We start from the raw sequence: 15,289 nt of genomic DNA on the forward strand, positions 1-15,289 counted from the left end.
TTTCACCTAACCCCAGTGAGTATAATATCTATTGCCAGAGAAATGCAAATGCCACACTGAGATTTCACCTAACCCCAGTGAGTATAATATCTATTCCTGGTATTAGAAGATGGAAGCTGGAACTTCTCCATGTTGCAGTTGTTTTAGCTGGTCTGGGCTGGGTGCGAACCTGCCACCCTTTGTGTATATGGCCTGCGCCATAACCACTGGAAGCTGGAACTTCTCCATGAAAGAATCATAAGTTGAACATGAGAAAAACATCAGACAGATTTCAAGTGAGGCACGTTCTACAAAATACCAGAGTACTTCTCTTCAAAACTGATGTTATCTAACACAAGGATAATCTGCGAAATAGTCATAGTCTATTCAAGAGAATTGACAAGTAAATATAATGTGTGTACAGGATTGTAATCTGCAAAAGAAAGAAATGAATAGGCAAAAATTAAGGAAATATGAATACATTGTGGATTGTATTTAATAATATGCCAATATTATTTTGTCAATTATGACAAATATGCCATAGAAGAAGTAATGGTAGACGTAAGAATGGGTTATCTGGAAACTCTCTGTACTATTTTCACAATTCTTCAATAAACCTGAATATATTTTAGAATGTGAAAGTTTATTAGCAAAACAAATAGTGTGTTTTCTCACAGTTTAGTTTTACTCCCTGTCTAGTATTTTTTTTTCCGATTTTTAATTAAATTAATTAATTAATATTTTTTGAGGCAGATTCTCACCTTGTTGCCCTCAGTAGAGTGCTGTGGCATCACAGCTCAGCAACATCAAACTCTTCGGCTTAAGTTGACTCTCTTGCCTCAGCCTCCCAAGTTGCTGGGACTACAGGCAACTGCCACAACGCCAGGCTATTTTTAAAGACAAGGTCTTGCTCAGGCTCAGGCTGGTCTCTAACTTGTGAACTCAGGAAATCTACCTGCCTCAGCCTCTCAGAGGGCTAGGATTACAGGTGTGAGCCACTGTGCTTGGCTTATTTTTTCGATTTTTTTTTTGTTGTTGTTGAGACAGAGTCTCACTATGTCACCCTTGGTAGAGTGCCGTGGCCTCACAGCTCACAGCAACCTCAAACTCCTAGGTGTTTAATCGATTCTCTTGCCTCAGCCTCCCAAGTAGGTGGGACTACAGATGCCTGCCACAACACTGGGTTGTTTTTTTTGTTGCAGTTGTTTTAGCTGGTCTGGGCTGGGTGCAAACCTGCCACCCTTTGTGTATGTGGCCTGCGCCATAACCACTGTGCTACAGGCGCTGAGCCTATTTTTTCAATTTTTATTTACCATTATACTATGATAATGTTAAAATAGCATTAAATCAGAAAATGTTTATAATATGCATATATGTTCATGTTATGGCCTTATCATATATTATCTATTATTTTCTATCATTGGGCATGTCAATTGCTTCTATTTTTTAAAAATAAATAATCCTATGGTGAGCATATTTCTACATGACATTTTTTGCCTTCCTGTATTTCCATGCTTTGAGTTTTCAGTTCAACTTCTTGTTTTTTTTTTTAAGTAATGAGTCTGAATTAGGCTTACTATCTTTTTTAAAAATTTTATTCAAATTAATTTCAGGGTACAACATTTAGGTTACATTACTTTCACTTCCAAGGTAAAGTTCCATTTGTAGAACAGCCCTTCACCCAGGGGGGCGTGTTATATACCCTCACAACGTGCACTTTAGGGGAGATCCCATCTCTTGCCCTCCCTACTATTTATATAACTAATTTAAAATATTATATTTCTAGACCACCAAAATACAATTTTTTAGACTGATGCAATTGAAAATTCAGATAGCTTAAATAATTTAATATAGTCTGAATTAGATATTCTTACCTTAACCCTATGACTCACAAAAATTGAGCACTGTTAATACAAAAAAAATTAAAGTCTAATTTATTGATAGTCCTGTAAAACTAGCTACTTATCCTCTCTCAGTTCAGGAATGCTCCATCGTACATTTGTGTTCGACTAGGCACAAACATGGTGGCACCGTCTTCTCTTAGATTATGACTTGAATGTATGAGGACTAGACTGAGTCTCTTCACTTGCTTATGATAATTGTCTCATTTCATACTCAGGTCATAGCAATTTCCGATGGCTCACTTTGTCCATCAGAAGCAGGTCTATGAGTCTTTTACTGTCCTTGAAAGTGTGACAATATTTGTTTATTTCCTTCTAAAAACCTCGTTAAAAACTCAAAGGGTGTGTGGGGGGGGGTACCTGTGGCTCAAAGGAGTAGAGCGCCAGCTCCCTATGACAGAGGTGGCAGGTTCAAACCCAGCCCAGCCAAAAAAAACCTCAAAGAGGAAATAGTTACATTTGCTTTACATTGAACATATTTACATTACTTCTCATTTGTGGCAAAAATGTTAAATAGTATTCCAGGTTAAAAAATAATTTATTCTAGGCATAAATTTTATAACTAATCTATTGTGACTAGTAAAGATTATTTTTAACACTATATTGTATAGTAATTATCTAAACCTAAACATATATGGCACAAATTTGACTTACTGTCTACATTTGCTAATCATAACAAGTAATTCACATAGGAAATGAAGATACATAAATGTGTTCTTATTTCTTCCTCTTGTCTAGTAAGCAAACTATTAAAAAGTAACCTATATTCTTCTAAAATAATACATTTTATCTGATGAGTCAGGGATCTTGAAGTTGGGTGCAGCTAACAGTAACATCCCCAAAGGATAATATCAGAAAGAAATGTTATTTAAAAAATTTTGTGTTAAAAAAATTGTGTTAAATTACTAGTCAACTATCAATTACTGTTAAAATATTTTAATTGAATACAATAAAGGTATGTGCTTATACTACAGTTATAAGCTGACTTACACATTTTTAAAAAATGAGTTTTAATTCTTTGCTGGATTTTTGAAAAATTTTGTCCTCATTCTTTATTTTAGCATTTCTAGATGTATCTTTAAAACAAAAAAGAAAGAGGAAGGAAGATAGGAAGGAAGAAAGGAAATAGGAAGGGAGAGAGGGAGGGAGGGAGGAAGGGAGAGAAGGAAGAGACGAGGTAGGGAAGGAGGAAGGAAGGAAGGTCTCTAGAATGTGATGGTCATTTTCTCTTTTATCATTTGTGAGACATCAGAGTAAAATCACTTTACATTATTCATTTCCATCAAGGAAAAAGAAATACCTCCAGTGAAAAGCATCTTGAGGTTGTTGTCAGTCAGGTTTGAGAGCAAACAATAGGCAAAGTGAAATCAAAAAGCAGTGCAGAATGAACACAGTAATTTATTCAGGTAATTAGAAAGAAAATTACGTTCAACTGAGTACCATAATTGTTTTGAGGTCAGTAACTAAATTTGTAATTAAACACCCTTTATTTAGTACGTGAATAATCACGCCTTTTCTCGTCTATCTGTTGAGCTACAGAAAAATGTTGGGTTAAGCGAAGTTAAAGCAAATTATCACAAAAGCTTTTTTGTGTACGGCTGTGTTTAGAAATTAAACCTACTCAAAATTCCCTAAAAACTAGCAAACAAGAAATTTTTATTTTAAAACCCAGCATTACATATTTACCAAGTACGCCATGCTGACCTATTTAACCTATTTGATGAAGTAAAGGAAGGGAGTGTATCATATCTACTTTTTCTTTTGCTAATTGGCATCCTTTTACATCTTCTATTTCTTATGCCATTTATATAATAAAATTACATAAATCTCTACTTTGAACTCTTGTTAGTCTGAAATCTTTAGAATTCTATAAAACCTAAAAAAATCTGAAAAAGAGAATTTAGCAAGATTATAATCTATTCATTGTAATAAAGTATGCACCACTTTCCTATTGATGTTGCGGCAAACTAGCTAGATGATTTATTATTGACTCTCAGAACATTTGTTCCTACTGTTTTCTAATCTCTTAGCTTCTATATTTAAGAATCACACCTTTGACCCATACCCTTCATTTTTAGATAATTAGAGAATGACTTTTGTTCACCAAAAGGATATCAGTCTTAGAGGAGAAAAGAAAATTGAGGCTAGCCTTCACATAAGGATATAAGAATATTTTAGATATCTGGAAAACTCCAAAATGGATTATAGGATTAGTAATACATCTTTTCTCTTATAATGGAAGGAATGTAAGAAGTCTATAATCCGAAAGTGGAGCATATCAAAAGCAGTACTCTTCACAGTTTGAATGTAACTGCAAATATCTTTCTCACTTTTTCATTCTTTGAACAGTTATCTATTCAATGGCATAAGGCATAGAATTGATAAGCCTCTCCCGCTTTCACAGAGTATGTAGTCTTATGCATGAAGTAGATAAGAAAACTAGCAATGAGTCCAAATTCACTACTGCTGGGATCCCAACTCCTGTACGAGGCCCAGTAGTTTGCAGGCATTCAATATATATGTTGAAATAATGGAATATGTATTGTCTCACTTTCTTATTCAGCTATTATATATAATTTTACTGTTAGGTCATGAAATTAATTCAAAGATTGAAACTATAAAATCTCTTTTCAAGGCTTTTAGAATCAATAAATATCCAGAACAATTTATTTAAGGTTATTAGGATTAGAAACAAAATTCTACATAGGAGCATCTATTAGCCTGAGGTGTATGGAAAGCTAACATGCTTTCCAGGGGGAGGTAATTACAGACCTGAGAGGGCAGAGAAGGTGACTTTAGGTACAGAGAATAGGCAAGAAGGTGAAAAAATAAGGAGGCATCATGTGAAAGTCAAAGCATGAATTATTATATTTAAATGACCTGAGTATCAAAGTGTAGAGCATGCAAACAGAAATAACAAAGAATAGAAGGGGAAAACAGGAGTCTAGCCTTTTTCATGATACTCTTAGGAGCTAATATATTTGAACGTTAAATCAAATTTTTTCAATGCTCAGTGGAAAAAAATTATGGCAATTATCAGTTGTATTTATGTTTCACAAATATTCATGTTGAAATTGCAAAACCTAATTAGAGGGAGACGACTAAGGGCAGAGAGACAATGCAGAACATTGTCCATAAACAAAGTTAGCTATCAGCAATGGGGACACCAAGAAATACAAGGATCTTTAAATGTTAAGGGGCAGAATAAATACAATTCAGTCATCAATTGGCATGGATTACAGAAATCATGCATATGTCAATGTCAATAAAGTCCGTGGTATTTAGAGCTAAGAGAATGGTGTGCTATTCATTACAAGTGATGTATATTGGGTAGGAAGATTTTCAGATTTCATAACAAGCTCCATATTTAACTTACTGCATGGAGCTCCATATTTAACATCTCTGTGACATGTTGTTTATATGCTGAAATCAATTTGGTATCCTAATGTAAAACTCACCAATAAGAGGTACAGCTTTAGGCACTTCTGGCTTAAACTAGTTCACGATGCAAGATGGAATGAGATTTCTTTGAAAAGTATCTGGTGTGAAATACTTAGGCCATGGGCAGAACCCAGAGGAAAACATGGACAAATCAATAAACACAGAGAGAGTGCCAGCAAAGTGATTTTTTTAAAGAGATCACACACACAATTAGCAGAAGGAAGAAACTGAAGCGAAGTGCCAACAGCTGTGGTATCATACATACTGTGATCAGCAAAACAGTAACATGATGAGTTTATTGGTGAACCTGAGTCCTAAAATAGCTTCAGTGGAGTAAGTAGTGCATGTGAATATTAAAGCAAAGTTACTGAAGGAAGGAATATAAGAAGTAAGAAAGTAGAGTTGGCTCAGTCTGGGGGGGTGGCTTTCAGGAGGTGTAGGATGGTGCTAAATGGTCCACAGGTGCCCTCATTCCATATGTCTATTTGCACTCCCTCTCTGGAAGCTGAGCGGCAGAGAGTAAGGGGCATTCCCAGATGGATATAGCATTCTGCCTCTCTTAGCTATAGCAGTGGCTTGGGAGAGGATTAAGGAGGAGACAACACCAATATGGAGTGTTGTCCCTTCTCCTTCTTCCCAGACAGAGCAATTCAATGAAACAGCACTAAAGCAGGACATCGTTTTTTTTCTAGAAGAGTCAGAGATCCTATCTATCTAAAAGTAAATAAATAAATAAATAAGACAACAAAATAAAGAATGTAAAATGGTGTATGTGAAATACTGCATTTTGTATAAGAAGGGGGGTAGAAATTTATAAATATCTTTAGATTCAAATAAAGTCTTAATCATTTCCTCTGTATTAACTCCATGTTTATTTAAGTTTCATTAACAAAAATATATGTACAGATATACACACATACATCTTTACTCTTGCTGTATAACAAACACTTTTATGCGTGTTAACTCATTTAATACACCCAATCTTCATCAATGTTGTCATATGGCCTTCTCTTTCAATTCTCCTGTAATAATGACACTAAATTAAAGACCTCTGACTCATCCACGATATTTAGATATTGTTTTTCATATGCATAATGCTTTATGTGTAACAAAATATTATAACAAAATTCTTCTAATTTGATTAATGCTACAATCCTGTTAGCTTTTATCCCTATTCAACATGAAGACTTGTCATAGAGCACACATTCTCCTGCCTGATACATTCCTCATGAAGATTTTTTCTCTCACTTTCGATTTAGTGTTTTGCTCTTGAAATCTCAGAAAAGTTTGTCCTGAAAGAATATTTAAAATAAAATAACCTTTTAGTCTTTATTTTACTTATCACTTGAAGATTCCATACCTACCTGATACTTGTTTCTACTGTTTTTTCTTTTTTAGTTATCAGTCTCTAGAATTAAAACTCCATCAAAGCCTAACTTTGTTTTATGTTTGGTTTGCTGCTCCATTTCCAGTGTTGTAGAATGTGAGCTTGTGCAAAACTATCACTAAGCTAATTTGTGTGGAAATAGGAGTGCAACTAAGTGGCATCTTGGGTCAAAAATGAATTTTAAGGTCCAAGAAAATATGAAATATTTATATGTAGATAGAAACCAGAAGAGGATGGAAAAATTAATGTGGTTACATGGTGGTTAACTGGGTAAAGTGAAGTCTTGCTGCAGCCCCCTTAGTAGCTAGGACTATAGGAGCCTACCAGGATGCCCAGCTGTTTTTAGAGATCGGGCGTCTTGCTCGATTCATTCATTCATAACAAATATTTATTGTTTTCACATTATACCACTGGAAATAAAGCAGCAAACCAAACATGAAAAAAGTTAGGCTTTGATGGAGCTTATGTTCCAGTTGTAGTGATTAACAATAAAAAAGAAAAAAACAGTAGGAGTATCAGGTAGGTATGGAATCCTCAAAAAATAAAGAGTAAAATAAAGAAGTTGGAGAGGGGTTGGGGGAGGGCATACAGCAGGAGGGAGGGCAGGAGGAGGGAGCTCACCTAATGTGCACGCAGTGGGGGTGTATGACATGCCCCCTGGGTGAGAGGCTCCTCTAGAAATGGAATTTACCTTGGAAGTGAAAACAACGTAACCTAAATATTGTACCCTCATAGTTATTTGAATAAAGTTTTTAAAAAAAACAACAAAAAAGAAAAAACAGGTAGGTATGGAATCTTCAAATGATAAAGAATAAAATAAAGATGAAAAGGGTATCTTATTTTACGTACTCTTTCAGGAAAAGATTTTCTGAGATTTTACTAGCAAAACACTAAATCGAAAGTGAAAGAAGAAATTTTCATGAAAGATGTATCAGGCAAGGGAATGTGTGCTCTAAGACCGGGCTTCATGTTGAATAGAGATGAAGACTAACAGGACTGTAGCACTAATCAAATTAGAATAATTTTGTTGTAATATTTTGTTACACATAAAGCATTATGTATATAAAAAACAATAACTAAATATCATGGATGAGTCAGAGGTCTTTTTTTTTTCTTTTTAGATAAGAATTCAGTATTCATTATTACAGGAGAATTGAAAGAGAGGGTCACAAAATGACACTAATGAAGGCTAGATATATGAAATGAGTTAAACATAAAAGTGCTTGTTATACAGCAAGAGAAAAGCAAGGATGTATGTGTACACATGTGTCATATATTTTTGATAATGAAACTTAAATAAACATAGAATTAATAAAGAGGAAATGATTAAGACTTTATTTGAATCCAAATATATTTCTAAATTCCTACAGAATTAGAATAAGAAATGGAATTCCATTTCTTATAGAAAATGTAGTACTTTACATACACCATTTTATGTTCTTCTTTTTGTTGCCTTTTAAATTTATTTTTATGTTTTATTTTACTTTTAGATAGATAAGATCTGGCTCTTCCAGGAAAAACAATGTCCTGCTTTAGTGCTATCTCAAGGAATTGTTCTGCCTGGGAAGAAGGATAAGGGATAACACTCCATATTGGTGTTGTCTTCTCCTTAATCCTCTCCCAAGCCACTGCTATAGTTAAGAGAGGCAGAATGCTTTATCCATCTGGGAATTCCCCTTACTGTCTGCAAGTCAGCCTCCATATGGAATGAGGACACATGTTGACCATTTAGTACCATCCTACATCACCTCCTGAAACCACCCCCCAAACCCCCAAGACTGAGCCCGGAAAAGAAAACAAGATAAGAGAGTCCAGGAGGAGTTAGTCTCACACATCCTGAGAGACTCCTTACATTTTATGATGAAAAGCTGCTTATGTGAGATTGTTCCTGTGGTCACTCTATCATATTGGCCCTGTTGCTGGTTTTTTCTTCCTGAGGAGCCAGAGGACCAGGAAAATAGAACAGGAATCTGCACCTGCTACGTTGGTATGTCTGGTCATTCTTCAGGAAAGAGTATATGTGAAGAACCGACAGAAGATTGCTAATCTCGCATTACTAACATTAATAATTTCCTCCTGATTATCTTTCTATATAGTTGAAAGATTGCATCCTCTGTCTTTATTCCAGTGAGAATAACACAGTTTATGATTGTACCCTATTTTATTTATTTTCAAACCTACTAGTGAGTGCCTCATGCATCTCCAAGCTTTTGCCCTAATTACAATTCTGATATGAAAAACCAAAAAATCAGGCAGCACCTGTGGCTCAGTGGTGAGGGCACCAGCCACATATACCAAGGGTGGTGGGTTCAAACCCAGCCCTGGCCAAACTGCAACAAAAAATACCTGAGTGCTGTAGTCCCACCTATGTGGGAGGCTGAGGCAAGAGAATCACCTAAGCCCAGGAGTTTGAGGTTTCTGTGAGCAGTGTGATGTCACAGCACTCTACAGAGGGTGATAAAGTAAGACTATGTCTCTACAAAAAAAAAAAAAGAAAGAAAGAAAAATCCATAAATCAAAAATACTTTCAAATGCCATTTTGTAAGTTCAGAATAACACAAACATAAGAAAAATTCCCAAAGGTTGAGTTGTACAGTAAGCAAGTAGATGCATTTGGAATTTGATATATATTGCCAATCTGAATATTGTAGTTTATCAAATACCAGAGATCAGAGATGATGTAGGTATATTTGATCTACAGACCTTGTGTTAAGGGCACAAAAATCATCAGGATCTTACAAAAGATCCTCAGTATGCTAGTGTTTGAATCATTCCATAAAACTCATACAAAGAATCATTCATTCCCACAAAAACAAAAGAATAACACTGGGAAAAACACAGACACTCACATTCACATAAATCCCCAACTACTTAACTGTATAACATAATTACTACATCATTTGAATTTCTAGAACTGTATCAGTCAAACTTCACAAGAGAAGAAAAACTATCAAGGTTAATTAATGTAAACCAAGGGATTTTCTGTAAGAATTTAGCTGTAGGCAACTATGAGAACTCTCACCCCTAACAAAAATTAATTCATGACGGACAACAGACTCAAACCCATAGCATTAAACCATAACAATTCTAGAGGAAAATGCTGGAAACCCCCCCACAGACACTGGCTTAGGCAAACAATCCACAAACAAGACACTAAAGGCAATCACAGAAACAATGGAAATCAATGAATGGGACAAGATCAAACTAAAAAGCCTCCACACAAGCACAGAAACAATCAGCAGTGAACACAGAATGAGAGAAAACATCTGCATGTCACATAAAATCACAAGAAAACACATCAAACAACTCCAGAAAAAAAGTGGGCAAAAGAAATAAAAGCTTTCCAAAAGAAGACAAACCATAGGACAACAAATATAGAATTCACTTCCAAATTAAAATTGGGCAACCGTCACTTTTCCTGGACTTGCTACAAGCAGTACCAACTACCACTCTTCCTTACACACCAGATGATACAAAAACTCTCCAGTCTCCCATCCAAGTACTAACCAGACCTGACCCTGCTTAGCTTCTGAGATCAGACAAGATTGGGTGCATTCAGGGTTGTATGGCCATATCTAATCTGTGAAATTTTTCCTACCAAAGATATTCACTTCCTTTCTTTCCTATACTTCTTGCGTGATTCATTGGCCACCAGCAAGAGCTATTACGTGGTGTTGGCTTTAGAGAGCAAAGACTGTTTCTATGACCTACTTTCACGGAGACCCAACTTGAGTGACATATGGATGTCATTTAGAGGAAAAATTGTTTATGAACCCCCAATGTTGACTTAATATTTTTGTTATTGGGTTACTGAAACACCTGAAACTATAAAACTAGGTTAGAACTTAGAAAAAAGAATTCACCAGTAAATATAGGGAATTCCCAACATAACAATCTAAAATGTCACAGCCTAATGCCATTCTCTTTCCAATGTGTTTTGTTTTTCCTCTTCAAGGGACCTGAGCTTTCTTATGTTGCAATAAAACTCACAGATAACAGACTAACAGCATTCTCTTTCCAACATTTTGTCCCAAGGCACTTTGAGATGGAGCTTTCTTACATTGCAAGAAAACTCACAAATAACAGACAATGCAAGGGACAAAAACCAAATGAAATGGCACCTCAGTGGTTCCCCAAATGCCCTACAGGCTGGAAGCTAAACCCTTCCCAAATGGTGGCAACAAATCTCACAAATAACAGACAACACAGGGTATCCTCAACCCCAAAACGCTAGGGCCTATCAAAGAATTGGGAATACCCAGAGGATAAATTCATCCCCAAATGGTACCTACATGATGCCCTAAATACTCTATAGTTTTTGGAAGGTAAATACCTCCCAAATGGTGGCACAATCACAAATGCCACCCCAAATGAAACTTCAGGTAGTGCCCCTAATGCCCTACAAAGCTGGAAGGTTCATAAAATAACTCTTCCCAAATGGCAACCTAGTGCTCTGTTCCTGGGGAATTTCAAATGAGTTCCAAATCCAAACCAGTTTCCCTCAAGCTGGTGACTTCCACCTCAACGAGGCATCTCAAAACAAAACCAATAGGAAGGTCTGAAACCACTCCCCACCCTGCTGTGGGTAGGATCACAGTGTCAAACAGCATGCTAGAGAATTTATCCAGCAAAAGATCTGGAATTGGGCCACTTTCTAAATCCATTACCTTCTCCACACCTCAATTCAAGCTTCAGAAGTTGTGTCTACTTTGGGGAGACCAAGAGAGCAGTTTTTCAGAGCTCACCAGACTCCAGAAGCTGCTAGGCCCATCCCTACACTCTCACCAAGAAAAGAAGTGGCTGCTACCTCTAAAGACCTGTGGCTTTGAGAAAGGGCTGCTCCCTGTCTCATCCCGTAGTTGCAGGGTGCCATTCCACCAGTGCTCAGGGGCCCACCGGGGTCATCAGAATGTTTCTGAAGTTCAGCACTTGCTCCTCAAAGCCACATCAGAAAAAGAGGAATAGCAATTTGAGGAGGAAGAAAGAGAAGTTTATTGATTTGCTGGCAAATGAGTGATACTGGATTTTTGACTTTGGATTTCCAGGCTCTTGGTCTCGAAGATTCGATGAATGAATCATTGTACCACAGGATGGGCAGTAAGTTAGGTTTTATTTACAGAGGTATTATTACAGTTCTTACAAAGAGCCAAACCTCCTTGCAGGGTAGGATGCAAGTGTTACAGCTCTTACAAAGAGCCAAACTTCTTTGCAGAGCAGGGTATAAGTGTTACAGCTCTTCTTCTTCTGCTCTCTCTCTCCCTCAGCAGTCTGCAAGAGTCTGCTAAAGTCTTTGCTATCCTGCTCTCTCTTCCTCAAAGGTCAGCGATGATCTGCTGAAGTCTTGCTCTTCTGCTCTATCTTCCTTAAGGATCTTCAATGATCTGCTATCATCTGCATGATCTGGCCCTAGGCCCTCTGCTCAAGGGTTTATATAGGGACAGTTGTCCAATGAGCTGAGAGCTTAGCTGATTGATGTATAAAATGGACTAGTGAGGAGCAAGATTGAAAATGGACCAATCAGGGATGCACTGGAGGAATTGCCAGTGTTTTCCCCCTGACCTGCCCCCGCTTTTTTGTTACTGGAGCCTCTGGTGGGAGAGGAAAGCTCCCCCTTTGGCTCCAGCCTGCCAGTTTCTGTGCCGGCTGCTGCCCCCAAGACAGAGGTGGCAGGTGCCCCAGCCCCGCTGGGCTGAGCTGGCTGGGACGCCACTTTTCCGGTATCATGAGGACTTGGGCAAGCTTCTATCTCAAAATACCAGAGTCTACCTTCTGAACAGAAGCTTTTAAAGGTTCTGATTAATCCTATAATCCCATTTTGGGCTATAATCATCTCATGATCTCCACCCAGACCATTCCCTTGAGCTATCTCATGTGTCACAAAGAACAAAAGACATTCTCCTGAAGAGACAGCAGAGACTCCATTTTGTGAGTGAATCTACTCATGGCCCCAGTCCCAGGAAAAACCACAAAACCACAAGCAGTACCACCCAGGAAGGGGTCAGCCAGTCCAGGCATAACTCCACCTTCAGAAATGAACAAACGGGCCATTCCTAGGAAGTGCCAAGCCATAGCCCTTCTAGGAAAAGAGCCCCAGCTCCAGCCAATCCCTTTAGGGATTGAGCCCCAATCAACCCCTGACCAATTAACTTAGCAACCAATCCCCAACCAGATCCAAAATGAACCAATCACCCAGTTGCTGTCCTCCCTGAAATGTATAAAAACTGCTTTTGCCTCTGTAACTGGGTCCCCCAGCACAGCTACACTGTCCAGTGGAGTGACCCGAGTATATTTGCAATAAAGACACTCCTTTGCTTTTACATGTGTGCTCGGTGGTCTCTCAGTGGTGATTGGTCCTAACCCTCTTGCCCCCCCTCCCCCCAAAAGGGTAAGGGGTTTTTGAAGCGGTAGAAAACATTTTTACCACCCCCCCCCATCATCCTCTGTTACATATTTCCATTCTCTGTTACAGTTCTATTCTATGTTTAGCCACACTGGAGCAAGGCAGGGAATCAGGAGTGAAATGGAAAGAGAATTGGCACATGAAGAAGAAAATGAGGAGCAGCATAACCAAACCTGAAACCTGTGAGAGCAAGCTGGAAACTGTTGCTTTCTGTTCCCCACGAGCCTTCAAAATAAAAATCTGCCAGAGAAGCTGGTGTCCTTTATTACACACCTGACCCAGGAGAGGGAGAGTTGGAGGAGGCCATGAACTCACCAGCTGCTGGGGGAGTGAAGTGTGCTGGCCCAGGAGCTGGCGATAGCTGGTGTGCTGCAGTAGATCACCGTGGAGCAGAACACGCATGCGCCATCCGAGCAGCAGGGGCGCGGTGCCTGCCGAGTTTCTAAGCATAAAAATAACGTGGCAGATATTTCTTGGATGCTTGTGTTCTCTCATGAAAATTTTGTACAAATTATTTTTTTTATGGTCTAAAGTAACCTGCAGCTACTGTCCATATTGAAAAATGTAGTCATACCCGAGCTGGACTGGCATACCACAAATCCATTACGGTTGCCTTCTTGTCAATCTGATATCAATATATAAACATGTCCATGCTTAAATTCAAATTAAGAAGATAACAAAATTAACCTCATGCCTAACCAAATGTAGACATTTTCATGCAGCTGAAAACTTATCAACTCTCACCTCAAAGAAGGATACACCATTTCTTCATCTTTCTTTATAGATACTCATGTGACTCACTTCTTGCTGAGTCACATCCATCTTTTAATATTCTCAGTGATTTATTCATGATGATAGACAATTAACTACTATTAATACATTCAGATGTCAAGGGATTGAGAGAAAGAAGGAAAAAATTGCCTAACATATACTCAAACATATTTAAAGAAAAATAAGGAATAAATATGCATGACAATAAGGGCCTGGAACAAGAGTAGTCACAGCTGGTATTTATAACTATTCTATCAATTCCATCCTCTCTTGGGTGTAAATAAACTTTTCAGTTGTTCATGGTTCTTTTCATGGTGAGGTGCCTTAGGCAGTGAATCTGTGGATATTTCAGGTGCAAGTAATTTAAAGACTAGAATTTAAGAGCAACTGATTTATAAATTCCCTTCACGGTAGTCCCAATAAATCAGGTTTGTAAACCCAGGGACTGTCTACTTCTTATAAGAGTCCATCAAATTATCAAAACAACAAAAAAGCAAGAATATGCCACATTTTTTAAAATCTCAACTGACATTTTCACATAAATAAACGATTGTCTTCTTCATGTAAGATATATTGGTCATTTGTATGTTCCATGACATTTAGAAAGTGTAGCACAGCCTCCATATTTCTTTAAATCTCTAATGATTTGGGAGATAAGTCCCCAAAGCAAATTGTCACCTACATTTTAAGCATAAGCAAGGGCAAGGCAAAAATTACTGTGCCATATTGACAGGTCCACATAGATGTCACTCACCATCTTAAAGTTTCACGTGTAAATACTGTCATATTTATGATTCACAAAATTATATACACAATGTCATGGCTGTTTTCAAATAGATCCTACTCATTTTGGCATATACCACAGACTTACTAAGTGAACAAATTAATGTTATGTTCTCAGTGCTAAGGAATTTTAAAAAGGAAAGTAATCATGGTGCCGAGAGATTTAGAGCAGGTATTTTCTCTCAAAGAACAGCTATACCTATTTTGTTCTTGGCATGTGTTACTAGCCATTGAGACTGTAGTCTGTCATATGTTATTCTTGGGAGATTATCTGTTTTTCTTTTCTGCCACTGGGATTTTTTCTTTACCCTTGATGTTTTGTAGTTATGTTATGTTTGACCTCTATTTTTATTTACCATTGTTGATATTTGACCCACGCTTTTTGACCCAGGAAGACCTCTGGAAAATCAAAGGAATAATTTCTGCAATTCCAGCATTATTTTTTCTGTTTTCTTCCATAATTAATTGTCTTTTGTTGTAATTTTTCCATTTAGTCTAAATACCTGTAGACTGAAAACTTTTTTCTGCTTTTATTCTTGGGAATAGTCTTTGGAAGTGGAACTATTACTCTGTCTGGTAAGGATCAAAACCCAATCATCATTACCTTCCTCGACATAAAAAAAAAAA

General features: G+C 37.4%; 1 pseudogene; it reads right to left on the reverse strand.

Moving 5' to 3' along the window:
* The window catches only part of LOC100952931, a 92,212-nt pseudogene extending 78,702 nt beyond the window's left edge, over positions 1–13,510 (reverse strand).
* Positions 13,511–15,289: the final 1,779 nt, after the last annotated feature.

The sequence above is a fragment of the Otolemur garnettii genome, unplaced genomic scaffold (assembly GCF_000181295.1).
Source record: "Otolemur garnettii isolate 467f Iridium unplaced genomic scaffold, OtoGar3 scaffold00036, whole genome shotgun sequence".
NCBI lineage: Eukaryota > Metazoa > Chordata > Mammalia > Primates > Galagidae > Otolemur > Otolemur garnettii.